The sequence below is a fragment of the Sceloporus occidentalis genome, unplaced genomic scaffold (genome assembly GCF_023333645.1).
Source record: "Sceloporus occidentalis isolate IW3139 unplaced genomic scaffold, rSceOcc1.0.p SCAF_7, whole genome shotgun sequence".
In the NCBI taxonomy this organism is placed as follows: Eukaryota; Metazoa; Chordata; class Lepidosauria; order Squamata; family Phrynosomatidae; genus Sceloporus; species Sceloporus occidentalis.
The window spans coordinates 24,060,975-24,073,106 of record NW_028316987.1 but is presented as its reverse complement, the minus strand read 5'-3'; the positions used below and the strand labels follow the sequence as shown (position 1 = coordinate 24,073,106).

At 43.9% G+C, this 12,132-nt stretch overlaps 1 protein-coding gene across 2 annotated transcripts in view; it reads left to right on the top strand.

The window, feature by feature from the left end:
• The first annotated feature begins 307 nt into the window (after window positions 1–307).
• The window catches only part of LOC149309405 (tyrosine-protein phosphatase non-receptor type 3-like), an 85,152-nt gene continuing 73,327 nt past the window's right edge, over window positions 308–12,132 (top strand). For both annotated transcript variants that reach the window (XM_089532378.1, XM_089532379.1), the window contains exon 1: window positions 308–377. The gene's annotated coding sequence lies outside the window, so the exon portion shown is untranslated. The remainder of the gene's footprint in view (window positions 378–12,132) is intronic.

Below are 12,132 nucleotides of genomic sequence, written 5' to 3'. Positions count from 1 at the left end.
CCTCCTCCTCCTCCTCCTCCTCCTGGAAGGGGCAGCGCTGGGTGATGAGACACTTTCTAATGAGGCCGCTTTCAATGCGGCCCCGTGCCTCGCTTTGCATTTTGGGATTTGTAGTTTAGGGAGGGGCATTGCGACTCTGCGGCCAGAGCGCGCTCGAGAGCTCACTGGACTACAAACCCCGGAAGGCGTCAGGAGGGAGGGGCCGCGCTTAAAGCGACCTAGCCCCGTTTTTCAGAGCGTCAAGAAGCGATAAGGGCGGCGCCTGTCGGAGAGTGGGAGGGAGGCGTTTCCCAGGCGGGGCGCTTCCTGGTGCGGGCGGCGTCGGGAGAGCGGAGGACGAGGGGCTGTGTGCCCACCTGCCGGGCCCTGGGCAGCAGGTAGGGCCGCCTCAGGGGGAAGGGGTCCTCAGGGCAGCCCTGGGCAGCAGGAGGGAGGAGGGAGGCTGGGCATGGCTGGCAGAGGCAGGGGTTCATGGCCAGGCACCCACATGCCCCCACTTTGGTGTTGCTGCTGTTGTTAACTGCCCTGCAGTCATTCTCAGCCCATGGCCCCCTTTCTAACATCCCTAATTCCTCCCCTTTTAGCAATGATACCTTTATGGGGCCAATCAAAATGCACAAATTTTTTGGGCTGGATTTTCAAAGTCAAGGAAATGAGCTTCAAAGAAGATGTTTCCTTGGACTCCAGCGTGCCTCCTTCCTTTGTGAAGCCACAGGCTCCTATGTAGGAAGAAGAGGACACTCAGTTTCTCAAGAAAGCCTTCATGTTTTGCACCAGTGATTCCAAGGAAACATCATCTTTGAGTTGCAAATGGACATTGAATGTCCTTGGCTTTGAAAGTCTACCAAAGGGGGAGGTGCCAGCCTGCAGGTAGCCCTCCCTATCAGCTGGACTAAGGCCAGGAGGAGAAGAGGCAGACCCAGGACTAACATCTTCAGTCTCTTTCCAGCCCTGCATGTTCCATGACCACCCTGCTGGAGAGACATCATCTCCAAGGCCCCCTGCCCTCCATTGCTCTGCCCATCTCCTGCCAATTCATACTCATGGGCCTGTTACAGACTGCCAAAATAAAGCTGCTTCGGGTCTCTTTGGAGGTATGCTGTTTAAATGATGCATGCACCCTAAGAATCCGGAAAGTGCACCAAAGCTGCACTCCAGTGCTTAGGAATGGAGTGTGGCTTTGGCGCAACCTCCGGACTCTTAGGACCCATGCATCATTTAAATAGCATACCTCCAAAGAGACCCGAAGCAGCTTTATTTTGGCAGTCTGTAACAGGCCAATATCTCACAAAACTACAGTTCTCAGACTTCCCTAGCATTGAGCCAAGGCAGTTAAAGCGGTCTCAAACTGGATTATTTCCGCAGTATGTTTCTGACCGCTATTGAAAACCTATAACTGGCAGTTATAGGAAGGTTGTGTTAGGAATGGGAATTGAGAGGAGGGCTGCTGGCATGATGACAGCGCATCGTTGGAAATAAGTCAATGCGCTGCCAGGGAGCTATAAATAAAAAGCAGGGAGTGGATCCTGGAAGGAAAGGGAATGGTCCAGAGGAACAGAAGGGAAATGAGATGGTCAATACTGCTCTTGCTGGTCTAAGGAACTTCAAGTGGTATTTGCTTGCCTTAACTTTGAGTTCGCAGGAATAGATAGGGTTGGTTGGCTTTTTCATGGCATCTGTTTTAAATGTTGATACTAAGTAAAGTATATTGATTGCCGTTACAGGAAGAAAAGATGGGGAATGGCAACAACAGGCTATGATGAGAGAGGGACTGGTAGGAGACAGACCTAGAGTGGGATGACTGGTATGGAAGAAGGGGCCCATCACAGGATGGCGGTTGTGAAGGGCTCTGAAGAAGCTGGCCAGTGAAGGAGTTGGATGATTCCTCCTAAGACTGCGCATAGGCATAGAACAGTGATGGTGAACCTTTTACAGACCGAGTGCCCAAACTGCAACCCAGACCCCACTTATTCACTGCAAAGTGCCACATCCCTCTGGCTTTCTAGTAAGAAACTCTGGCAAACTCTATGCTAGGGTGACAGCATGTGTGCCCACAGAGAGGGCTCTGAGTGCCACCTCTGGCACGCGTGCCATAGGTTCGCCATCACTGGCATAGAACATTCTTAGGACATTATCACACAAGGGATGGGACATCATTGTCCAGTCCCTGTCCTGTGCTCATTGCACAATTGCGGGAAGGAGTTTCACACAAAATTGCACTTATTGGGACGTTGTCCCGTTCAAAAAGCACGATTGAATGTGATCATGCGAAAGGGTTTCTCACAAAATCGTGCTGATCCCATGAATGTCCCGTGAATGAAGTGGAATTGTCTCCTCATTTCCCCTAATTCTGTAATATTGGAAGATCCTGGTAATACAATTCCACTTCATTGACCGGACATTCATAGGATCAGTGCGATGTACTGAGAAAGCCTTTCGCACAATCACGTTCAGTCGCACTTTCTGGGCAGGATAAAGACGCCCGTCCCTGTATGATAAAGTCCTTAGGCATGGACCTAGGATGATAGCATCTGAGAGTAAAATGGCAGACTAGAATGACAACTCCAGCACTGTCATGAATGGTTAAAAATGGAGAGGACACCCTCTGGGATTTAGATGAGCGGACTGGAGCTGGAATAGTGACCCCAGGATGGAATGAAAGAGCTGGGATGAGAATGATGGCCCCTGGGAGCAGAATGGCAGGTCCAGAGCCAAAAGGACAGTGCCTGGAGGTAGAAATATGGACCATGACTGGAACGGCAGCCCTGGAATGGAAAGGAAGGTATCTGGAAATAGTACGATAGTCTTGGGGTTCCTGTGGCAGCCCCCTTCAGCTGTGTATGCTATATCTCTGGATATTATCTGTGTGTGCTGTTCAGCTTTTCCCATCATATAATAAACAAATGATTGAAGCTGGATGGCCATCTGTCTGTATGCTTTGATTGAGAGTTCCTGCATGGCAGGGGGTTGGACTGGATGGCTCTTGTGGTCTCTTCTAACTCTATGACTCTATGATTCATATAGCAGTGGTCCAACTGCAGATTATGACACTGCTTTCCAGTTGAAGATGATCTGTGTAATTAATAGGTCAGCATTTCAGTGCTTCCCCTCCGTTCAAGCTGTGTAATCTCATCATTGTACCTTATCCCTTGAGTAAATATTTTGAAACAACTGCTAGAGGAAGCAGCTTTTTTATTGTGATTTTTAGAAATGAAACATGTTGAATATTTGTTGGTGTTTGGGAGCTAGCAACCAAAATGGCATTACTTTTGCAGCTGCAAAAACAAAACACCACCAAGACACAGAGACCTACAGTACCTTAATGATTAACAAATTATGGTATAAGCATTCATTGTCTGCAGTTCAGAATTACATGCTTAGAGTATGCATTTTTGGGGGAGAGCTGGAGATCATAGTCAGCGTAGCTAACGGGAAATTAAACACAGATAGTGTTTTACAACATAAAATAATCAACTAATTAGATTATCACCATTAGCTAGTCTCAAAACTATGGCTGATAACGTCATCTGACACTAGGTAAGCCAAACAATATGGGTAATGTGATAAGAAACCTTCATCCTGATTCAGCCCTCCACAGATATACTGGGAACCTCTTGATAAATTGTAATTGCATGTCCTCTCCCTTTGAAGTGAAGATGCTTCAGTATCAACGGCAAGTGTCCTGAGAGGACAAAGTGTTTTCTGCTCAGAAGAATAAAAGGACACAAACTTGACACCATAAATTGCAGGGTTCAAAACACTGGGAAAACACTTTCACATCTCAGGACATTTGTCACAATAATTTTTTTTCCTGTTCAAAGAATCATAGAGTTGGAACATCTTCAAGGATCATCATGGCTGACCCCCATCAAGTCCAACCCCAACAGTATTATGAATGCTATCGTTATGTTATCAAAAACCCTTTTAGTTTAACAAGTGTTAAGAGGTTTCACTGCTCACTCAAACACCAAATGGCAGGAAAACAGAACAGTTAAAGTCCACTTAATAGAAGCCTTGTGTAGCAAATACTGATGTGGTATGGTCTCTTCTACTATACTTCTATCTTCACCACTAGCTTGGTGCTGGATAGCTATCAAAAATGGTGAACCTAAGTCCCAGAGTTATGTCTACTGGAATACACACATGGAGCCGAAGCAACTACTATTTCATGTTGAAAGTACCAAATTAGCAACCAGTAGTTTCCACATGAAAAGACAGAGTATGCAGTTGTGCAGCACTTTACAGATTACAGAATAGCAGATACAGAAATTTAGGTTTGTTCTCTAAAGAAACATACAATCTAAATTTAGACCATGGGTGCGGTGAAATAAGAAGATGAGATGTAAAAAAGAGTAGCAAGAGAGCAAGGTGTAATACCATTCACTTGATTTGGCACTAAGACAGAGTGGGATATATTTGTGACATGAGACAACATTGCAGTGGGAGTGGCCATGATCAATAAATAAAAGCAAATGGATGGCTTAGTTTACTGACATTCTTCAAGTATTTTTGCCTATACAGTTATCCCTACGTTTGCATGGATTTGAATCCGCGTCCCTAGCTTACTGGCGAGGTGCAAACTGAGGCCTGTTACAGACAGCCAAAATAAAGCTGCTTCGAGTCACAGTGGAGGTATGATGTTTCAATGATGCATGCGTCCTAAGAGTCCAGAAGTCACACCAAAGCCACGCTCCAGTCCTTAGGGCTGGAGCGTGGCTTTGGTGCGACTTCTGGACTCTTCGGACGCATGCATCATTGAAACACCATACCTCCACTGTGACTTGAAGCAGCTTTATTTTGGCTGTTTGTAACAGGCCTGAGGGACTTAAAATGGAGGGTGCACCGCTATTCAATGAGGCTTGAATATTGGCGGATTTCCATTTTCATGGGGAGGGGGTCCAGAATGGATCCCCCACAAAAACGGAGGGGGCGAGTGTAATTTTAAAGATTAGAATGGCCCTTCATTTCTGTCTGCACAGCTCTGTGTTAGATAAGGGGAGAGTATATCTTTGCTGTCTGTGAATGTTTTTGGATTTTTATACACTATGTGAACATCAAGTACTGTTCTGACTCCATTGTAATTTGCCCCCCACCTAGAATTACATTTGGAAATATGCACTGAGGACAGGAACAGGATTCAAAACGACCTTGGTAGATTGGAGAGCTGGGCCAAAAGTAACAAAGTCAATTTCAACAGGGATAAATGTAAGGTATTACACCTAGGCAGGAAAAAATGACATGCACAAATTGTATGGGCAATACCTGGTTTGACAGCAGTATATGTGAAAAGGATCTAGGGGTTTTAGAAGACCAAATGTTAAACATAAATAAACATGAGGATGATGTTATGGCCCAGAAAGGCACACTACAGATTCTGGGCTGCATCAATAGGGGTATAATGCCCAGATCAAGGGAAATAATAGCACAACTCTATTTTGCTTTAGTGTAATATCACATGTAAAATTGTGTCTATTTCTGGACATCACAGTTCAAGAAAGATACTGACAAGCTGAAACTTATGCATAGGAGGGCAAAGGCTGATCAAAGGCCTGGAAGCCAAACACTGAAAGGTGATATGAAAGCCATCTTTACATATCTGAATTAAAGTCACATGGAAAATGAAGTGAGCTTTTTTCCTGCTGCTCCAGGAACTTAACTTAAGTCTAGAACTTAACCCAGTGGATTCAGATGAGAGGAAAAGAGCTTCCATCTGAAGTTTAGGAAGATTATTGACTATAAGAGTTGTTCAAGATTGAACTAGACTGCCTTGGAGTCTTTTTTGGAGGTTTCTATACAAGGTTGGATGGCTGTCTCGGAAATGATTTAGTTGTGTATTTTTGCATGGCAGTGGGTTGGACCAAATGGCCCTTGTGGTCTCTTCTAGTTCTATGATTAAGTGATTCTAAGTGTATGAAATTTCAGTATGGATGTGTCTTACCATTATGTGTCTATCATAAGTCATAATGTGTGTCTGCATGGCTAAAGGATTTTTCAGTGTGTGAGATGGATGTTTGTGCAATGCTGACAAAGTAAACGAGAGAAGCTGAGGAGGGTGTTTTCTCTATCTTGGTAGGATTCATGGAGTTACTACCTGGGAGCTCCATCAAGCCCTAGAAATCAGTACTCTCTCTCTTTATTTCCTGATGTAGTTTTTCTTTAGTGTTAATGTCTGAGATAACTACACTCATTCCTCCATATTTGCAGCTTTGATATTTGCGGCTTTGATTATTCATGGATTTGATTAATATGTTCTCTCTAGGAATCTCTAGGTCCTCCAGTGCAACTTTGTGGTCAACTTTAACTAAAAGTTGCACTGAAAGACCTAGAGATTCCTAGTACTCTACTAGGCATTTGTAGCTGCTCCAGTGCAGTTCTATGGTCAGTGCTGAACATTGACCACAGAGTTGCACTGGAGGACCTAGAGATTCCTAGAGAGGTGTCTTCTCATGGTGTGTTTGTTGTTTGCGGTTTTTCCATATTCATGGGTGTCTTGTGCCCCTAACCCTAGCGAATAGGGAGGGACAAGTGGACATTTGTTGAAATCTTTTAGGTGGCTGCAAATAATATGATTTCTGTACATGTTTCCCCTAAATATCAAGTGACAGTGGTTGGAACTGCTTTTATGGTACCATCATAGATAGGTGCAAAGCAAACAATAAGTAAGGTACAGAAGAGGAATTTTGTGATGTTTTCGGGCTGGCTCTACTATTAGGTTGGGGTGGATGAAGTGTGGCCTGTGGGCATTTTGGGGCAATAATAGTAATAATAATAATAATAATAATAATAATAATAATAATAATTTTGCTCCAAAATGTCTATGTTCCAGACCCATCTCAAATTTGTATTTTTAATGAAGGGCTATACTTTAGTAAAGGATAGAATCAAGTGATGGCATCAGTATTCATTTAAAGATATAGGAAGACTCCTAAAGTCATCACCTCTTGTTCCTGTGCTACACTGTGCAATTTCTGCATCTACATTTAATTGTACTGATTTCATTGCCCTGCTGATGGCATACAGCAGATCTGACAATAAAATTATCCTATGATTCAATAATTTAGATAATAATGTGATAACATTAATCTCAAAGCATGATGAATTCAAATGTTATTCTTCCTTAACCCTTAAATGTCCCCCTTGTACGCCTCCCACATTCTCTTTGATTTGAAGAAGATGTTAGCATCCCAATTTTCATGTCATCACCAAAGGACCTCCCTATTTCCTTCTTTCATTTGAGGAGGTTCTTGAGAACCTCCAAACTGCCTCCTAGTCATCTAGAGATAAGATGGAATTGTTTTATTTATTTGATCTACAGAACATCTCACTGCAAGATGACAAGCAAATGTAAAAGTTTTCATATTAAATACAGTTAAATTATAACATTAAAACAATATTGAATTAAAAGCACACCTGCCACAGAAGTACAACACACATTCATTAAAATGCCCTTCTTAGACACCAGTTAGTTGTGAAAACCCATCTGAATGATGGGTCTTAGCCTGCCTAAAGAAGGACATCAGGGAGGGAGCCATTCTAGCTTCTTTACATGGAAGTTCCACAACCTGAGAGCAATCACGGACAAGGCTTTTTCTCACCGCCCTTCAGCTATCCATATGAGGGAAGCAGTAGGGAGAGAATGTCACCCCCCAGGTTTCTCAGCTCAGTTAGTTTCATATGGGAAAATACGGGCCCTGTGATAGTCCCAGGGCTTTGAGTCCAAGTTGTATAGGGCTTTGTAGATCATTTCTGGCTTTCATCCTGATGATATTTGAAAGGTACCATTCGTTAAGTACATGCACCATTTCACAGAGGATTTTGCATGCTTTTGATTCACTAGCTCTGAAGGTGGTACTGAACTGATGTTGAAAGCCAGTTTGTACAGTCAGCAGAAATTTTGTTTGGGTATAACATGATATATAACCATATCTTGTCTACAGATCTCCGGGGTGGTCTCTTAAGGTCCCCCATTTTTCTTAAATGTCCTACATTTGGGGCTAAATTTTATCCTACAGTTGTCCTATATTTTGGTCTAAATTTTGTCCTACATGTTGTCCCAGTTTATAGTAGAGAATTATGGCAACCCTAGTTGCCCCATACATCTGGAAGGCATTTCTGAGAAGTAAATGTGACAGATGAAGAAATCAGGTTGAAGTAGGGCTTCTCAAAAACTTTCCTCTGGGATTCTCTAGCCACTTGTGTCTAGTTCAGTTTGCTGAAAAGATATCTACTGCCATCACCCTTTCATCAGTGACCCTAAGGCAAGGGATTTCTCAAGGCTTCGCATCCAGTTGAGCTTCGCAGAATCAGAGCCTTTCTGCCTCACCAGGACACTCAGTCCTGAAACTAGAAAAGCGGCAGTGACCAGTATGGCAGATATTGGATTCTGCGCTTATGCTGTTGTAGAACAACTGCTCTCAAGTCCTTGCAAAAGTAGTTTATTTTGAAAGGTGGAGAAACAGTAGGTAAAAATTTAACAGAGAACCCGTCAAGAAATACTCATGCAGACAGAAGGTTTTGTTTTTCTAAGCTAGGTAATGCATTACCAGAATGTAGGTGAGATCTCAAGAACCAGAATAACAATAAATACACCAGTATAATGCAATGGCTAACAGGATGCCCACCAGTGCCCTTGCAGGTTACTTTGCAGTGAAAATCTAAGAGCTCAATAACCATTACTATACATATATACTTGATTGTAAATCGACCTCATGTATAAGTTGAAGGCAGGTTTGGGGGCCAAAATTATGGAATTTGGCCTGTGGATAAGTCGAGGGGGCATGCAACTTAGGGCATGTAACTTAAGGGATATAAAAAATGAAGCAAAGGAAAATGATGTCCATGAAAATAGCTAAATTACTTCATATGAGACTGTTAGCTGTGGCCTTGCATATCTGGTCCAAATGAATAACAGACTTGGGGCAACCAATAAGGCACATATAGCTAATTAACTCTGATGAGAAGATAGTTCCAATCTAGTCAGACCACCTTATCAAGAATAAACAAGGTCATGTTTTCTCAAGTCTAGAAAGTATTGCCCTCCTCAGCAAAAATAGGCAAAGGCCATGATGGATCGGGTCTAAGAAATTTTACAGGTCAAGTCACATGAAGGGTCACTATTTGAGACAGTAGCTGATTTCTGTTTTCCATTTTTGACATGGAGTGCCACATTGCGCTGTCTCTCTCTTCTCAAGAGGCATCGCAATAACATTGACATGACCAGTTCTGCATTTGGGTACTCATAAGTACAATTGCCATAGTCAGCAGTGTCTTTCCACAGCAGAGTGTCTGCACAGTGCAAGACAACAGGCCTTTGGCTGTTACCGGGAATTGCCAGTTGTAGAAGGATCTTTTAATCGTGTGTGCTGTGTTTTTATCTTCACAATTATTCTTTCGTTGCTTAAAAAATGGTTTCAAATTAATGTTTTTAACTTGGTTGCTTATTTGTTTTTAACTTTTGTACTACACATAGTTTTAGGCTTTTATTTTGATTTAACCTATACTGTGAGCCACCCTGTGTCCCATATATTAAAGGATATTCATTCATTCAATCAATCAGTTAGTCAATCAGTCAGAAACCTCCTGAAGAATATGGCAGCAGAATCCTGAGTTGGCAAGCTGTGGATTGCATGGACAGGAATCGAAATTACGTTCTTCATCCTCAGTGCTGCCTACTATATGTTGCAGGATTGCACAAGTCTGTTTTACTTTATGTGTCATCACTCATTTTTCCTTGTTCTGAAGTTGACCCGAGAAGCATAGCTTTGGAAATTTAGATTAGGAAATGAGGGATCAGACCAGTTTCATGCCACAGGTGGGCTAAATTGTTTTGCTGTGATCACTCACTTGCAGCCTAATTTTAAACTCTGGCCTGTTACAGACAGCCAAAATAAAGCTGCTTCGAGTCACAGTGGAGGTATGGTGTTTCAATGATGCATGCGTCCTAAGAGTCCAGAAGCCACACCAAAGCCATGCTCCAGTCCTTAGGGCTGGAGCGTGGCTTTGGTGCGACTTCTGGACTCTTAGGACGCATGCATCATTGAAACACCATACCTCCACTGTGACTCGAAGCAGCTTTATTTTGGCTGTCTGTAACAGGCCTCTGTCTACTTGAGGTTTAAGCCTGGGGTGGGAATTGTGTGGTCTTCCCGATGGCGACTGCAGCTCCCAGAAGCCTTAGCCAATGTAACCAATAATGAAGAATGTTGGGAATTGCAGGTCAACTTGTGGTGGGCTCATGATTCTCACCATTACCTTTGGAAATTGAAATAAATGCCACTGGTTTCATTTCTTTTCTCCACATTTCAAAAATGTTTTAAAACAACAACTTTCAGGAAATCAGGTAATCCTGCTGATTCTCCCTTAAACATGCATTTGATGTTGTTCAGGCTCTGTTCAGAGTAGCTCCTACTGTGATGTTGAAATATTTGTTGGAGAATAGCATTTATCACCTCAGATGCTTTGCTTGATTTTTAAAATGGTTTTGGATGCTTTTTAAATGAAAAAGTAGGTTTGCTTTGTATGATTTTTTTTTAGGGAGATGGTCATGTTAGTGTGTTGCATCAAAGGAAGAAAGGCCTAAATCCAATTGCTATAGTAGACCTATAGTTGCAGAATGAAAAATCAACATTTATATAAATCCAGTTAATTCAATTTGTCTACTGTGAAAGGATCTAACAATTGGATTTAATACAGAGAGGCTGTTGCCATCTTAAAAGACTAGCACATTTCATTTTGCATATGCTTTCATATAGGTTTCATTTTGCTTTCATTGACTGTAGCTCACTTTATACAGTTTTGAAATCACCACAGTCAATTTACATTGTTAGAACACAGTGCTTATATTGTCTTTCTGTTTACTAGGCAAGAAAAAACTAGCTTTACATGAATTGGCTTGAAATCTGAATCTTGAGGTGTGAACTCTTAACCATAGGAAGTGGGTAACCTGTATTACTGGTTCAGTCATATGATTGCTCCAGGGCAATCCAAAACTACTGTGTACTTTGCCAGGAGATAACAGCTTACATGAAGAAAGTTTAGTTGTAATAGTGGATTCTTCCTTGGATTGTACAGCTTTCTGAGCCTCCCTCCTATCATCCCATTTGAGCTAAAGAAACACATTTGCTGAGATTTTGATGTTTTCAAGTGTTTTATCCAAAGACTAATTGAAAAGTAAATGTGTGCCTTATGAAATAGCTCATAAGGAGTTGTTCATTTTTAAGGAGCTCTTGCGTTGTATTAAAATTGTATTACCTTTCAGCTAATCATTTTTCTCCCTGTAGTATTTATTTGGTCACTGTTGCCTCAAAATTAAACTACTTAGGGGCGATGTTTTGTTTGCTATTGCTCTTCATTTGACTCTATACATCATATACTTATAGGGTTGCCATAGTGCCGGACCTCGAAACCGGGAAAAATGTAGGACAAAATTTTCAAATGTAGGACACACACAAATTGTGTCCTACATTTGAAAATTCTGTCCTACATTTTACCGCGATCGCAGCGGGGAGCGGAGGCCAAGCGGCAAGGGAAAGCCTCCACTTAAGGAGGCTTTCCCTCCCCGCCTGGCCCCCGCCACGATCGGAGGCCAGGATCGGGGCCTCGCCTCCTTCTTGGCTCCCGCAGGGACCAGGAAGGAGGGGAGGAGGCCGGCGGCGATCGCCCCGGCCTCGCCTCCTTCTTGGCCCCCGCAGGGACCAGGAAGGAGGGGAGGAGGCCGGCGGCGATCGCCCCGGCCTCGCCTCCTTCTTGGCCCCTGCAGGGACCAGGAAGGAGGGGAGGAGGCTGGCGGCGATCGCCCCGGCCTCGCCTCCTTCTTGGCCCCTGCAGGGACCAGGAAGGAGGGGAGGAGGCTGGCGGCGATCGCCCCAGCCTCGCCTCCTTCTTGGCCCCTCAGGGACCAGGAAGGAGGGGAGGAGGCCGGCGGCGATCGCCCCGGCCTCGCCTCCTTCTTGGCCCCCGCAGAGACCAGGAAGGAGGGGAGGAGGCCGGCGGCGATCGCCCCGGCGGCCCGGCCTCGCCTCCTTCTTGGCCCCCGCAGAGACCAGGAAGGAGGGGAGGAGGCCGGCGGCGATCGCCCCGGCGGCCCGGCCTCGCCTCCTTCTTGGCCCCCGCAGGGACCAGGAAGGAGGGGGG